General features: G+C 42.9%; 2 protein-coding genes across 2 annotated transcripts in view; both read left to right on the top strand.

Annotated features, from left to right (window-relative positions):
- The window catches only part of LOC311063058 (pyrin-like), a gene marked incomplete at its 5' end in the record, with an annotated part of 670464 nt that overhangs the window by 527013 nt on the left and 128451 nt on the right, over positions 1–15000 (top strand). The window lies entirely within an intron of this gene.
- ppp1r14c (protein phosphatase 1, regulatory (inhibitor) subunit 14C) overlaps positions 1–15000 on the top strand; it is a gene marked incomplete at both ends in the record, with an annotated part of 27157 nt that overhangs the window by 8773 nt on the left and 3384 nt on the right. The window lies entirely within an intron of this gene.

Below are 15000 nucleotides of genomic sequence, written 5' to 3' on the forward strand. Positions count from 1 at the left end.
TTCACACTAAATAAGATCAGCTGTTGTGTGTTTGCTTGCCGTCGCACAGCAAAGTATTCAGGCTTAATAGGTTTAGGTGGCTCTGACGGGTAATTGATGATGCTGTCTGTCTCTGGGATTGATTGGACATGTCTAGATCATGTGACTGATGACAGGAAATGGACTTCATTAGTGAGAAGAAGAAGAAGAAGAAGAAGAAGAAGAGAAGAAGAAGAAGAAGAAGAAGAAGAAGAAGAAGAAGAAGAAGAAGAAGAAGAAGAAGAAGAAGAAGAAGGTGTTCTCCATTACAGAGGACGCTTACACCAATCCAATAGTGACATCTTATACAGACAGAGTACTGTCAGCCAATGAGTGACAAGAATACATGGGGGGAGAGAGAGAGAGAGAGAGAGAGAGAGAGAGAGAGAGAGAGAGAGAGAGAGAGAGAGAGAGAGAGAGAGAGAGAGAGAGAGAGAGAGAGAGAGAGAGAGAGAGAGAGAGAGAGAGCCTGTATACACTTATACTGTATGTTGATCTGTTTACTGTTGAGTGAGAAAACAATGTTCCACATTAAAGGGATAGTTCACCCAAAAAAAACATTTCCATGTATTCGTCACCCCATGGAGACTTGAATTCATGGATATGTTTTAGTTTTTGACTCATTCCTAAGACAATCATTTGATGACCAGCGGACCCTTAAGAGACACAAAGGAAACTCTTTGTGTCTCTTAACGGAACCGCTGCCGGTCATCAAGTGAACTATCCCTTTAAGCTAATCATCTGGTGACCCCTCCCCCCCCAAAATAACTTTTTATCAGCAGTTTAGAGGGCTGACACTCATCAACCTGCCATTTAAACCACCCTGATACTCTGTGTGTGTGTGTGTGTGTGTGTGTGTGTGTGTGTGTGTGTGTGTGTGTGTGTGTGTGTGTGTGTGTGTGTGTGTGTGTGTGTGTGTGTGTGTGTGTGTGTGTGTGCGTGCGTGCGTGCGTGCGTGCGTGCGTGCGCGTGTGTGCGTGTGTGTGCGGGTCACACAATAACTATGCACGTGTGCTTGTACACAAATCAGACGTGTCGATGCACACAAGGCCTTTAAGCAGCCAGAGAGCCCAGCAGCAGCTGTTCACACACACACACACACGCACACACGCGCACACACACACGCGCGCGCACACGCACACGCACACGTACACACACACACACACACACACACACACACACACACACACACACACACACACACACACACACGCACACACACGGTGTAACATGCATTTGTTTTCTGATTGTTTTATTTCACACTTGCTTTGGCCGTTGAACTGGATTCAGTTCAGTTCATTTAAAGCCATGATGAACTGGACTCAGTTCAGTTCATTTAAAGTCATGATGAACTGGTCTCAGTTCAGTTCATTTAAAGCCATGATGAACTGGACTCAGTTCAGTTCATTTAAAGCCATGATGAACTGGACTCAGTTCAGTTCATTTAAAGCCATGATGAACTGGACTCAGTTCAGTTCATTTAAAGCCATGATGAACTGGTCTCAGTTCAGTTCATTTAAAGCCATGATGAACTGTTCTCAGTTCAGTTAATTTAAAGCCATGATGAACTGGACTCAGTTCAGTTCATTTAAAGCCATGATGAACTGGACTCAGTTCAGTTCATTTAAAGCCATGATGAACTGTTCTCAGTTCAGTTCATTTAAAGCCATGATGAACTGGACTCAGTTCAGTTCATTTAAAGCCATGATGAACTGGTCTCAGTTCAGTTCATTTAAAGCCATGATGAACTGGACTCAGTTCAGTTCATTTAAAGCCATGATGAACTGGTCTCAGTTCAGTTCATTTAAAGCCATGATGAACTGGACTCAGTTCAGTCAGGGGCGCAGCCATGGGTGGGCCTGGGTGGGCATGCGTGGCCCACCCGCTCCTGCCCTATGCCCAGTCTATACTATAGCGTTCTGGCTGCACCACTGAGTTCAGTTCATTTCAGTTCAAAGTCACATGGTTTAAAGTTAAACCATTGTTCCCAAACGTTTTAGCTCGAGACCCAAAAGAGAAATGAGATGTTCGCCCCGGACCCAAACTTGTGAAAATAGCAGATCTACAAGCTCACAACGCGATCCGCTATATTTCCACCACTTCTTAAACATTTGTTTTCTAATTTAGGGAATTTCTTTGATTATTTTTTATTTTATTCGTGAAATAAAAAAATAAAAAAAAATGTGTTTTCAATGAAAACAAATTCATGAAAATGTGTTAATATTTGTGGAAAACTGTCAGAAAAAAATTATGTAATAAATAACAAAATGTAGAAAACTAAAGAAGTAAGGGATATTCACTGGGATTTAAAGCCGTGATGAACTGCTGTCAGTTCATTTCAGTTCATATTATTATTCACATGGATTAACGCATTAAGATCGGGAACGCAACTGTGTCATTTTTAGATTTCTTTGACTATAAAAAAAAAGATTAGCAGATCTACAAGCTCATAGCGCGGCACCGAGTGCCGCGCTATGAGCTTGTAGATCTGCTATTTTTTTCAAATCTTTGAATATACTTTTTAAAGCTAACATTTTTAACTCAAATGTTTGCATCTGGGGGGGGGGGGGGGGGTCCCTGGAACAAGATATTTGACAAATGTTCGCTTTAAATTCAAAGATTTGCAAACATTTTCACGATTTCTTTTCAAAAATAGCAGATCTACAAGATCTTGTAGATCTACTATTTTTTTAACAGCCAAAAAAAAAATCTCTAAATGACACAGATGCGTTCCCGGTCAAAATGGCTTAAATCTCCATTGCTGGCTGACAGCATTACAGAGGCCAAACGAATCACACCGTGGGTTGAACGTGTCAAAGGCTTTGCACTTTTATTTTAGATGACTTTCATCAGCTGGCAGCTGCGTTGCCATGTCTGCTTATTACAAGCCACTTTGGGCTTGTGTTTTTTCTTTTCTGTAAAAGTAGCTTGTAAATATTGGCAGTTGCGGGTTAGTGTCTTTTTTAGGCTTGTTTCTAAAGTGTAGTTGTTTTATTTGGGCTTGTTTCTAAAGTGTAGTTGTTTTATTTGGGCGTGTTTCTAAAGTGTAGTTGTTTTATTTGGGCGTGTTTCTAAAGTGTAGTTGTTTATTTGGGCTTGTTTCTAAAGTGTAGTTGTTTATTTGGGCTTGTTTCTATAGTGTAGCTTGTTGGGGATATTTGGCAGATCTACAAGCTCACAACGTGTTGCATGATCATGTGACCTATGGCTTCTCTTTTGGACTTGTTTTCGGAGACCTGGCCACTTGTTTCTCCTGTGAAATCTGGCAACGCCTTGTAGCCTTGACACTTTGACTGGCCTTATGAACAGCGGTACTGTACTTAGGTACAATGTTGAGTTACTTTACAAGAGTATTTCCAATTTGCAATACTTTTACTTCTACTCCACTACATCTCGGAGGCAATTATTGTACTTTTACTCCACTACAATTATCTGAAAACTTGAGTTACTAGTTACTTTGCAGATATAAATGACTATATTATAAAACATACATTAACCACTTAAGCCCTATTTTACACGTAGAGGCTATTTGAAAATAGCAGATCTACAAGCTCACAACGCGTCGCGACGCGCTGTGAGCTTGTAGATCTGCTATTTTCAGACATTAGTGACTGACTGTCTTGCTGGCTGCCTGCTAATGACTCCGGTTCTGTTGATGTTTATTTTCTGTGTAGCTGGAAGCGTGTGTGTGTGTGTGTGTGTGTGTGTGTGTGTGTGTGTGTGTGTGTGTGTGTGTGTGTGTGTGTGTGTGTGTGTGTGTGTGTGTGTGTGTGTGTGTGTGTGTGTGTGTGTGTGTGTGTGTGTGTGTGTGTGTGTGTGTGTGTGTGCGTGCGTGCGTGCGTGTGTGTGCGCTATTCTCTGTGATAAGTGTGGGGGTCTGTAAAATGTCAGTCTCATTAGGCGTGTTACTGCCTGGCACGCACACACACACACACACACACACACACACACACACACACACACACACACACACACACACACACACACACACACCAGTGGTGGAACAAGTACTTAAATCTTTTACTTAAGTACAAGTATCAATACTGCAATGTAGAAGTACTCTGTTACAAGTTAAAGTCCGGAATTCAAAATGTATGTGAGTAAAAGTACTAAAGTATTGGTATCAAAATGTACTTAAAGCACCAAAAGTGAAAGTAATGAAATGTTTGAAAATAGCAGATCTACAAGCTCCGGTGAGGCTGTGAGGATGTGGTTGGTACGCCGAGCCGGTGAACTTGTTGGCTTTAGAGCCGATCCCTACGTCTCATCATCACAGGAACGCAGCAGACTGGAAGAGCCAGCGGCTGCTTAACGCTCTGTGAAAACAAGTCTGAGACACACACACACACACACACACACACACACACACACACACACACACACACACACACACACACACACACACACACACACACACACACACACACACATCAACATTATTTTAACCCCGCTCGCCTCTCAATGAAAACGTCAGTAGATTTCTGTCTGAAAAGCCTTCATCTTTAACCCTTTGTGAGGACCAAGAAAACGGTCCTCACACAATGACCCTCACAAGTGTAAGCGCACACGCAGACACACACGTGCGTGCGCGCGCGCACACACACACACACACACACACACACACACACACACACACACACACACACACACACACACACACACACACACACACACACACACACACACACGTCTGGATAAACAATGCACAAGGCCTTCCTCTCTGGTTCTGTCTCACATGCACACAGTTGTCTTTATGCTCAACCAACAGCCTCTGTTTTCAGCTCCTCTCCCTGTAAATCAGCTCCGATCAGAACCTCTCCCTCCGCTGTATGAGGTTCCTCTTCATAGGCTGCCGGTAGAGTGTGACAATGGAGAACGGTTGGCCATTGTCGTTGTTATTTTTACCTTTTTTCGCACATCGTATCCAAAAAGTACAGGTATCCCCCCTCAAAACATTCTTGAGAGCAACGTTTAGTTGTAAATGACATGGTGTGTTTGTTTACATGGCTGTCATGTTGGATAAAGCATAAAACCAAGCAGTACAGGATGATATGAGCAGGTGTTCTGAGCCTCTGATTAGACAGGTTGATATGAGCAGGTGCTCTGAGTCTTTGATTAGACAGGTTGATATGAGCAGGTGCTCTGAGCCTCTGATTAGACAGGTTGATATGAGCAGGTGCTCTGAGTCTTTGATCAGACAGGTTGATATGAGCAGGTGCTCTGAGCCTCTGATTAGCTAGCAGTCTGTTATTGAACTCATCGGTCATTATCCTCAGATTTTAAATGTGTTTAAAGGTAGCAGCTCTATTTATATGTGCAGCAGGTCTAGAGGTCTACTCGGTACAGATAGTGCAGGAAACTCAATGGTTAGTAGTCCTGGTTGTATTCCATCGGCTAACCTTCATTTATCGAATGTATTCAGCCCATCCCTCTGGAGGTGGTTCAGTCCATGCTCCTCCCTCTGGAGGTGGTTCCGTCCATGCTCCTCCCTCTGGAGGTGGTTCAGTCCATGCTCCTCCCTCTGGAGGTGGTTCCGTCCATGCTCCTCCCTCTGGAGGTGGTTCCGTCCATGCTCCTCCCTCTCGTACCAGATGTCAAAGAGCGTGTGAGGAGGGAGGCGTGGCGGGCTGCTCCATGCTCCTCCCCTTACAAAGACCGAAAATTAAGATTCAGCGGGACCAAGATTTAACATTTCATTGAGAGTAAACAGAGGGACACAGACAGATAGACAGACAGACAGACAGACAGACAGACAGACAGACAGACAGAGACAGAGACATTACTTAAGCGGGAAGGGCTTGCATTCCTAATTTGCATCGTTCCCAAGTAGGCTGGTGCCCAACAGGAGTTACGGGACAGCGGTCTAGTAGTGCAAATAGGAGATCTACGAGCTTACAATGCACCGCAAAAAGTGTGTTTTGAAGAAAACGTAAAATCGCTGAAAGTCTGTCAGACTGGCACAAATGGCCAGCTATATGGGACGTTGTGTCATAGTCCGAGGAATACATTTTTATTGTACGACCTATAGTTCAAGAGTTGTTGGCGGAAATGTGAAGTGGGCTTTTATAGCACCACCATGAGGCCAATTTGAATAAAAAAATAATTGGCTAACCCTAACCCCTCCCACAAACCAATCTTAGCCACTCGGAATGGAATAAGAAAGGAATGGAATACGAAAAAAAAGCTGACAGATACATCTTAATCACTTGACCACAGACGTAATGTGTGTGGAAGCAATCTGTAAGGGTACTAGCAAAAACTGCAAAAATCTTGTCTGGCGTAAATGGGTGTGGTCTATATGTGGTTTAAAACATCTACTGGAGGGGACAACTTCATGTTTTTCTTCTTTTTGAAATTGGAGGGGATATGTCTCCTCCGTCCCCACCAAGACCAGTGCCCATGTTGACAGGAGAGATGATCAGAGGAGCAGAGTTTGTGCTATCAAAATTAAGACTGGGACCAAAGTATGGATATAGTTTCTCAGTGAAGGTGCAGCCAGTGAAAGAGTAGAGATGAAGTCTGGCCTCCACATCATAAAAGGAGACCAGACCCTCCTCATAATCCACAAACACTCCTACTTTCTGGACCTTCTCTCTTACAGGGAGGAGGACACCAGGGTCAGCAAGAGCCTCGTACTCATTTCCATTCCTTAACCATATAGTCCAGTAACCATTATTGGGTTTTAGTGTGATTTGTCCCTTCCTTTTGATGGACTCTCTGGCCACTCCAAGATCCCACTCAGTCTTACCGTTAACCTGAACCTCATAGTAAAACCTCCCTGAGGAGAAGCTTTGTTTTCCTAAGACACACACGCAATTGGAGAATCTCTCTTTTTTCTTCGGGAGCTTCTTCTTTCTGCCTCCATGATTCACTTGTTTTCCATCCTTGGACAAGATGAGTTCACAGTATGATGTATCAGGGTCCAGAGTCACATCCGCCGCGTATTGCTGGATCCTCCTCAGCTCAACATCACATAGCTTCCTCTCCATCTCTTGACTGAGTATCTTCTCCAGCTGAGCCACAGCTGTCCTCACAGTCCCCACATATGAAGACTGATTGACTTTGACATTCGTCCAGTCCCTGGTGGGTGGAGGGGTGTTGGTAGATGTGAAGTTCTGGAGGAGCTTGAGGTGGTCTTCAGAGTTTGAGAGCTGCTTCAGCTCAGAGCTTCTTGTCTCTAACTGAGTGATTTCCCTTTTCATCTCTTTGACAAAGCCTTCAGCCTGTTTCTCTGTTGTTTTCTGCTTCTCTTCAATCACACAAATTAACTCAGCCTGTCTTCTCTGAATACAGCTGATTAGAGATGTATTGAGACCATTGAAGACCTGCACGCTGTCGGCCATCACTGTGTCTGCGTCTTTCTTTTTTAGCTCTACTGAGTGTTTGACCTCCAGAATCTTCACTTGTCTCTCCTGGATCATCTGCTGAATTTCAGCCTCTGTCTTTGCTTCATATTCTTCTTTCCACATGTGATTCCTGAACTGATGAACCATCTCAGAAATAAAAGTATTGACGGATGCTTTTGGTCTCTTGTTGAAGGTTTCTTTACACAGTGGACACCGACAAACATTAGTGTCCCAGTAATGTGTGATACATATTTTGCAGTAGTTGTGTCCACATGGAATGGTGACTGGAACAGTCAGCACATCCATACAGATAGAACACAGGAAGTGCTCTTCAGACAGCAGACTGCTGGCGGACGCCATTTCTACACACTGAGAATAGAAGTGTGAAACACTGGAAATATTGTAATACCTCCTTATATCTAGAACGTTTTGCTGTACGAGAAGAGGTTCTGGGGGGTCTTCAACCAGTGATGTATGTCTTTACAATGCAGGACCTTTTATCTTTGACTAAAGCTCCTCACACTGTGTAATCAGCTTTTAAGTCAAGCTGACTGAAATCTGACCTCATCAAATATGACATCAGTCTTGACCAAATATGGAGTTCCACACGGCTCCATACCGATCTCCAAGTCAATATCAGGTAACCATGGTAACCTGAGCTTGCGAGATGCTTTTTTAGGAAATCTATATACTACCAAAAATGCGCAAAATCTCTGCATGCATGTCAGTGGTCAGTGTATCTGTCCATGTCAGTGGTCAGTGTATCTGTCCATGTCAGTGGTCAGTGTATCTGTCCATGTCAGTGGTCAGTGTATCTGTCCATGTCAGTGGTCAGTGAATCTGTCCATGGCGCCTCACGAGTACTGTCCGACCGATCGACCTCAAACTCGGTGACAGTGTCGCCGAAGACCCGAGGGAGTGCAGTGTCCGCCGTGAAGTCGGTCGGATTGGTGGTTTTCCAGAACCGCCAATCCAACCGATACAGTATGTTTGATTGATTGATTGATTGAATATTTTATTAGACAAAAATGTAAAATAGCACAGTTACATTTAAAATACTTTGGTCCGTTCAAAAAAGTCCTTGCGGTCTTGTTTCCATTGAGGTCCTTAGATGTCCATACAGTCAGTACCTCTGTGTCTTTAACCCATTTAGGGCGGGAACCCCTATTTGTAACTATACCTTTCAGGATGGGAACCCCTTTTGGGGTTCCTGTTGCTATGTGCTATGTCAACACATTCTCACAAATAGGCATCAGTTACTACCGCTATGTCTTTTTCACTCCCTAACGCGTCACTATAGGACTACAAAAAGTAAAAGGAACGCAGGAATACTACTCGGATCGATAGGATTGGCCACCCGCCTTGGCGGCTTACCCGATAGCAACGCTTGGCTAAGAATCACATATACACATTATATAGTGCAGGAAGCTCAATGGTTAGTAGTCCTTAAGGGTGGTTGTATTCCATTGGCTAATTTTCTTTCATCACAACAGTTCACAAATCTTGCAGCTGTGTTCACACATTGTTGTATTTCTCCCAGTAGGTATGATGGGAGGTTTTTGTCATTGGTCATGTTTTCAAACTCACTTTGGGTGTATGTATATGTAATCTGTGGGAAGTATGAGTCTCTGATGTCTTCGTACAGTGGGCAGGTGGTTAGAAAGTGTAGTTCTGTTTCCACCACATTTGTGTGCAGTGGGTGCATATAGTCTGTCTTCCCTTATGGAGTGTTAATTTTGACAGCAAATTGTCATAGTCTTTTGAATAAAATGTAATGTTGTTTTAGTCATATTTTGGTCATCTGAAAAGTTTTGGTTTTAGTCTACTTTAGTCTAGCCAACTAAATATGATTTTAGTCGACTAAATCTACAGTTGATTTTGTCGACACAATGTTATCTTGGGCCTTGATGGCGTCATAATGGCTGATTCTACACTTGGTTGCAAGCTGAAAAAAGCCGAACTACAAGCTCACAACGCATCGCGCTGCGGCGCTGAGATGTGAGTTGTGAGCTTGTAGATCTGCTATTTTCAGAGCACAACACCCGAGGGCAACCAAACATAAAATGTCTTTTAGTTCTACTGGATCTCTTCTCCACTAGATCCCTCACTAACATTTAGCTAGTTTTTATTTGTTGACGAAGTTGTCATTATATTTAGTCTCAGTTTTAGTCATCATATCTTAGTTTTTATTTAGTCTTTATTTAGTTTTTGTCAGTGAAAGAAGGTAGTTGACCAACATATTTTGTCATAGTTTTAGTCGACGAAATTGAGTACAAACACTGAGTCTGTAGCTAGTCAAGACTTTCCTGAGTTCTGTCACTAAAGCTGTGTGTGTGTGTGTGTGTGTGTGTGTGTGTGTGTGTGTGTGTGTGTGTGTGTGTGTGTGTGTGTGTGTGTGTGTGTGTGTGTGTGTGTGTGTGTGTGTGTGTTTAACCTGTGTAACGATGATTCTGTGTTCTCTAACATTTCAGCTAACACCCCTGATGTCATTGCTGTTAATGAGAACCATAGGGAGGTGTTCATTCTCGAGGTCGGCTGTACTTTTGATTACAGCTTAGAGGAAGCCTTCCTAACCAAAGTGCTAAAATATCAACAGCTAGAGCAGACCATCTCTCAGCTAGGCTACAGATCTAAACTTTTGGTTTTTATCTTTGGTAGTCTAGGACACGTGCACAAGTTGGTTGTGAGGGGCCTGCAAATGGCCGGCCTCTCCAAAAGGAGGGCTAAACAATTAGCAAGGTACTGCTCAATATCAGCTATTATAGGAAGCCGCTCAATTTGGCAGGAGGGGCGAGATCCAAATGTGGCAGTGGCGTGCGCCGCGGCGGCCGCCGCGGCCGCCACGACCGCCGCGGCCGCCACGACCGCCACGGCGGGTGGCGGCCGTCGTGGCGGCCTCCGCCATAACCGCCGCCTCCGCCGCGTCCGCCAGATCTTCCGCCATAACCGCCGCCGGCGCCGCGTCCGTCAGATTTTCAGCCATAACCGCCGCGTCCGCCAGATCTTCCAAAATGTGGCGTTGACGGGCGGCGCGGCGGTTGTGGCGCTCGCCGCGAGTGCCGCGGCGGTTGTGGCGAACGCCACGACCGCCGTGAAAACCGCCCCAAGCGCCGCGAGCGCCACGTAGGGTCCGCCATCCGATCCATCGACCATATCTGCGCTCTTCTGTCGCAGCCCCCCCCCCCACATGTCCCCCCCACCTGCGTGCCCCCCCCCCCCCCCCCCGGGACGCCCCCCCGCCCAACGGGTGGATAGTAATAATTGTATATTTTGCGCATTTGATCCAGAGCAGTTGAGATTTGATTCGGCCATATCTTTCTGAATGTAACTTGTATTTTTATAATTGTATTTTTCATATGATCTGTAAAGTTTATATTTTAATTTGCTACCAGGCATGAATTCATTATAATTTATTATATATATTTTTCCTTATTTTCTTTCTTTATTTACACGTGCGTAATGAACGAAGCATTTGAGATTTCATCCGCCCAGATCTTTCTGAATTTTACTTGAATTATTATAATTTTAATGTTTATATGATCCGTAAATTTTATATTTTCATGTGGTATCAGGCATGAATTTATTTTAATTTATTTTATTATTTTATTTCATTTATTTACATGCGCGCAATTACACACGCATCTAACTATTGGACTCAGCTCTGGGGACACGGTGCGGCTGCAGAGTTCACCTTGAAATTTGTCATTACAATTTTACTGTAGCCTAATCCACAAAAGTGTGACTGACTGTTAATTCCTTGAGTCAATACATTGTGTTTTTATCACCGGTGCCAGTATTATTATTATTATTGTTAATAGACCTTGCAACATAGAGCAACTTAAGTGCTTGCAGAACTTAAGCACACTTATTCTCCAGACAGACGACAGAAACAGTCTGTCTGTCTGTCTGTCTGTCTGTCTGTCTGTCTGTCTGTCTGTCTGTCGGTATATATACGTGCATAAATTAAGCTTGGGTCATTGGTCAATGAACCTGGTGTGTCGGTCAGAAAATAACTGATCTATAAACTCACAACTCATCGCATCCTCATTCATTTCACTGGTCAAATGCAACAGACAGACAGACAGCCAGCCAGCCAGCCAGACAGACAGACAGACAGACAGACAGACAGACAGACAGACAGACAGAGACGCACCAGTACCACCGAGTGCTAGTATGGAGCTTGTTGTTGCGTCTTTGAACAGTTCACACAGCGAGCAAAACTTGGGGAGCCCGATTTGGGGGCTATGCAAACAGGGACTATTAATTAACCATGCTACAAGTAAATAATATAACACACAATTTGGATGAAAAGGTGCATGTGTAAATGAAAATAAAATAATATATTGGCTATAATCAAGTCTACTTATCAATCTGTCCGTAAGTCCGTCCGTCCGTCCGTCCGTCCGTCCGTCCAGACAGACAGACAGACAGACAGACAGACAGACAGACAGACAGACAGATCTGTCTGTCTTCTTATTGACGTAACCATGGTAAATATAATTAGCTTGCATAATGTTAATAGCCTAATATAATAATATAGCCTATCATAATTATCTTTGGTTATAACCGTGTAGCCTACAGTATAATATATTTATATTATCTATCTATCTATCTATCTATCTATCTATCTATCTATCTATCTATCTATCTATCTATCTATCTATCTATCGCGCTGCAGCTTGTTGATCGGCTATTTTTGGTGTCACGGCCTGGATCGGTCTGTCTGTCTGTCTGTCTGTCTGTCTGTCTGTCTGGCTGGCTGTCTGTCTGTTGCATTTGACCAGTGAAATGAATGAGGATGCGATGAGTTGTGAGTTTATAGATCAGTTATTTTCTGACCGACACACCAGGTTCATTGACCAATGACCCAAGCTTAATTTATGCACGTATATATACCGACAGACAGACAGACAGACAGACAGACAGACAGACAGACAGACAGACAGACAGACAGACAGACAGACAGACAGACAGACAGACAGACAGACAGACAGACAGACAGACTGTTTCTGTCTGTCTGCCTGGAGAATAAGTGTGCTTATATTATTAAGTTCTGCAAGCACTTAAGTTGCTCTATGTTGCAAGGTCTATTAACAATAATAATAATAATACTGGCACCGGTGATAAAAACACAATGTATTGACTCAAGGAATTAACAGTCAGTCACACTTTTGTGGATTAGGCTACAGTAAAATTGTAATGACAAATTTCAAGGTGAACTCTGCAGCCGCACCGTGTCCCCAGAGCTGAGTCCAATAGTTAGATGCGTGTGTAATTGCGCGCATGTAAATAAATGAAATAAAATAATAAAATAAATTAAAATAAATTCATACCTGATACCACATGAAAATATAAAATTTACGGATCATATAAACATTAAAATTATAATAATTCAAGTAAAATTCAGAAAGATCTGGGCGGATGAAATCTCAAATGCTTCGTTTATTACGCACGTGTAAATAAAGAAAGAAAATAAGGAAAAATATATATAATAAATTATAATGAATTCATGCCTGGTAGCAAATGAAAATATAAACTTTACAGATCATATGAAAAATACAATTATAAATATAGCTGCAAGCAGCGATAATACGGGGCCAGGAGAGAGAAAGAGAAATGATAATTTCATGAAAGTCCTTGCGGTCTTGTTTCCAATGAGGGCCTGTGAGCAATAAGGGGTTTAGAGTCTTGCTCAGGGACAAATTTCATTTCATCGACACATTTGCTGGCCTGGAATCGTACCTGGGTCAACCAGAGCCTCTGGCTCCCTAACCACTCAGCTATGGCCGAGCCTCAGAGAGAGAGAGAGAGAGAGAGAGAGAGAGAGAGAGAGAGAGAGAGAGAGAGAGAGAGAGAGAGAGAGAGAGAGAGAGAGAGAGAGAGAGAGAGAGAGAGAGAGAGAGAGAGAGAGAGAGAGAGAGAGAGAGAGAGAGAGAGAGACGGAATAGATTGAAGAGACAGAGACATGGAAACGGAATAGATTGAAGATAGAAACCGAATAGATTGAAGAGACAGAGAGAGAGACATGGAAACGGAATAGATTGAAGATAGAAACGGAATAGATTGAAGAGAGAGAGAGAGCCATGGAAACGGAATAGATTGAGTCATGTTTTTTGCAATTCAACTTAAATGAGTCTGCATCAAGTGAGGCTTGAACCGGCAACCTTGCGATCGTGAGGCACTCTTAGGTAGCGGCAACACTACCTATAGTGCTATAGCTTTGTCCAGGCTGATATTGTCTGTTGAGGATCACAAACTCTTGCCTTCTGTCATGACCCAAGCCCCTGTTTCACTAACACAAAGATCACTCGTTCACAAACCATTTACCAATGAACAAATTGTACATCTCCTCAGAACCAAAACTAGTGAAAGTAGCCGATCTACAAGCTCACAAACCATTAAAAGTTGTCAGATTGTACATCGGCTATTTTCACAATGAAGTGTTATACATTGAAAAAACATACTCTCATTGCTATCTGAAAAGTTGTGAGATTGTAGATCAGCTGTATGTAAAAAACACTCAATTAAGTATTTCATGTTATCTTTAACAATTGCAGATGTATTCATTGATAGTCATGTTGTGTGAAATGCAACTTACATGAAGTCTGCACCAAGTGAGGCTTGAACTGGTGACCTTCAGGTTGTGGGGCACACATTTAAGCGAGAAGCCACCAACAGACAAGAACCTGTGAAAGGAGATCACACAGATGATACAGTTTCACGCAAATAGCTGAAAAATCCTGGGTTTAAGTGTTTTTCAAACTGCTCAAGATTGCGGACAATATAAGGGCGGTGCTTACGGGTTAACGTGATAGATGTGTTCCTCATTAGTCAAGGCACATGTGTAAGCAGGTCTAATGGCTGTCGGCCAAACGAGGCATGACTTTTGCCTGTTTAAAGTTTCAATTTTCAAAAAATTGCTATAGCGCCCCCGTTTGACCAATTGGAGTAAGATTGGTTTCAGTGATATTTGGAATGGCCCTTTACATTTCTGCAAAGTTTCAAAGAATGGTAAGTCTGCATGTATGTGTTAGGGGCAGATGAATAATTGTCATAAAACTGCAATATTCATTGGCTCATTAAAGCTTCATTTTTTCACTTATGGAAGATATTTTGCAAACGTTTTTTGGTATAGGTCCAAAGTTCATGTGTAAAAAGTTTCGTGCAGATTACTCAAAAATCCCAGGAGGAGATAGGTTTTAACTGTTTTTCATATAATTCGAAATGGTGGGAGATCTAAGGGTCAGAGGTCAAAAGTCAGAGTGTGAAAGTTGTTCATCATGAGGAGACGCATGTGTGTATTGAAGTTTTATGGCTGTAGGTAAAACAGGGCATGAGTTGTACCTGTTCAAAGTTGGCATTTTCAACTGAGTGCTATAGCGCCACCTTTTGACGAAAGATTGTGAGATTTATTTTTTGATCGTTTTTCATGACCATCTATCATATGGCCGAGTTTCATAAAAAGCGTATGCACGGTTCAGCCAGAACTGGCAAAAACGGCAGAAGAAGAAGAAATGGAATAATGCGAATAACAATACGGGTCCATGCTGGAAGCCTGGCCCCGTAAAAATACAAGTTACATTCAGAAAGATATGGCTGAATCAAATCTCACAACCGCCGCGGCGCTCGTGGCGGT

This window comes from Gymnoscopelus microlampas (assembly GCF_963454915.1).
Source record: "Gymnoscopelus microlampas genome assembly, chromosome: 16".
Taxonomy (NCBI): Eukaryota; Metazoa; Chordata; class Actinopteri; order Myctophiformes; family Myctophidae; genus Gymnoscopelus; species Gymnoscopelus microlampas.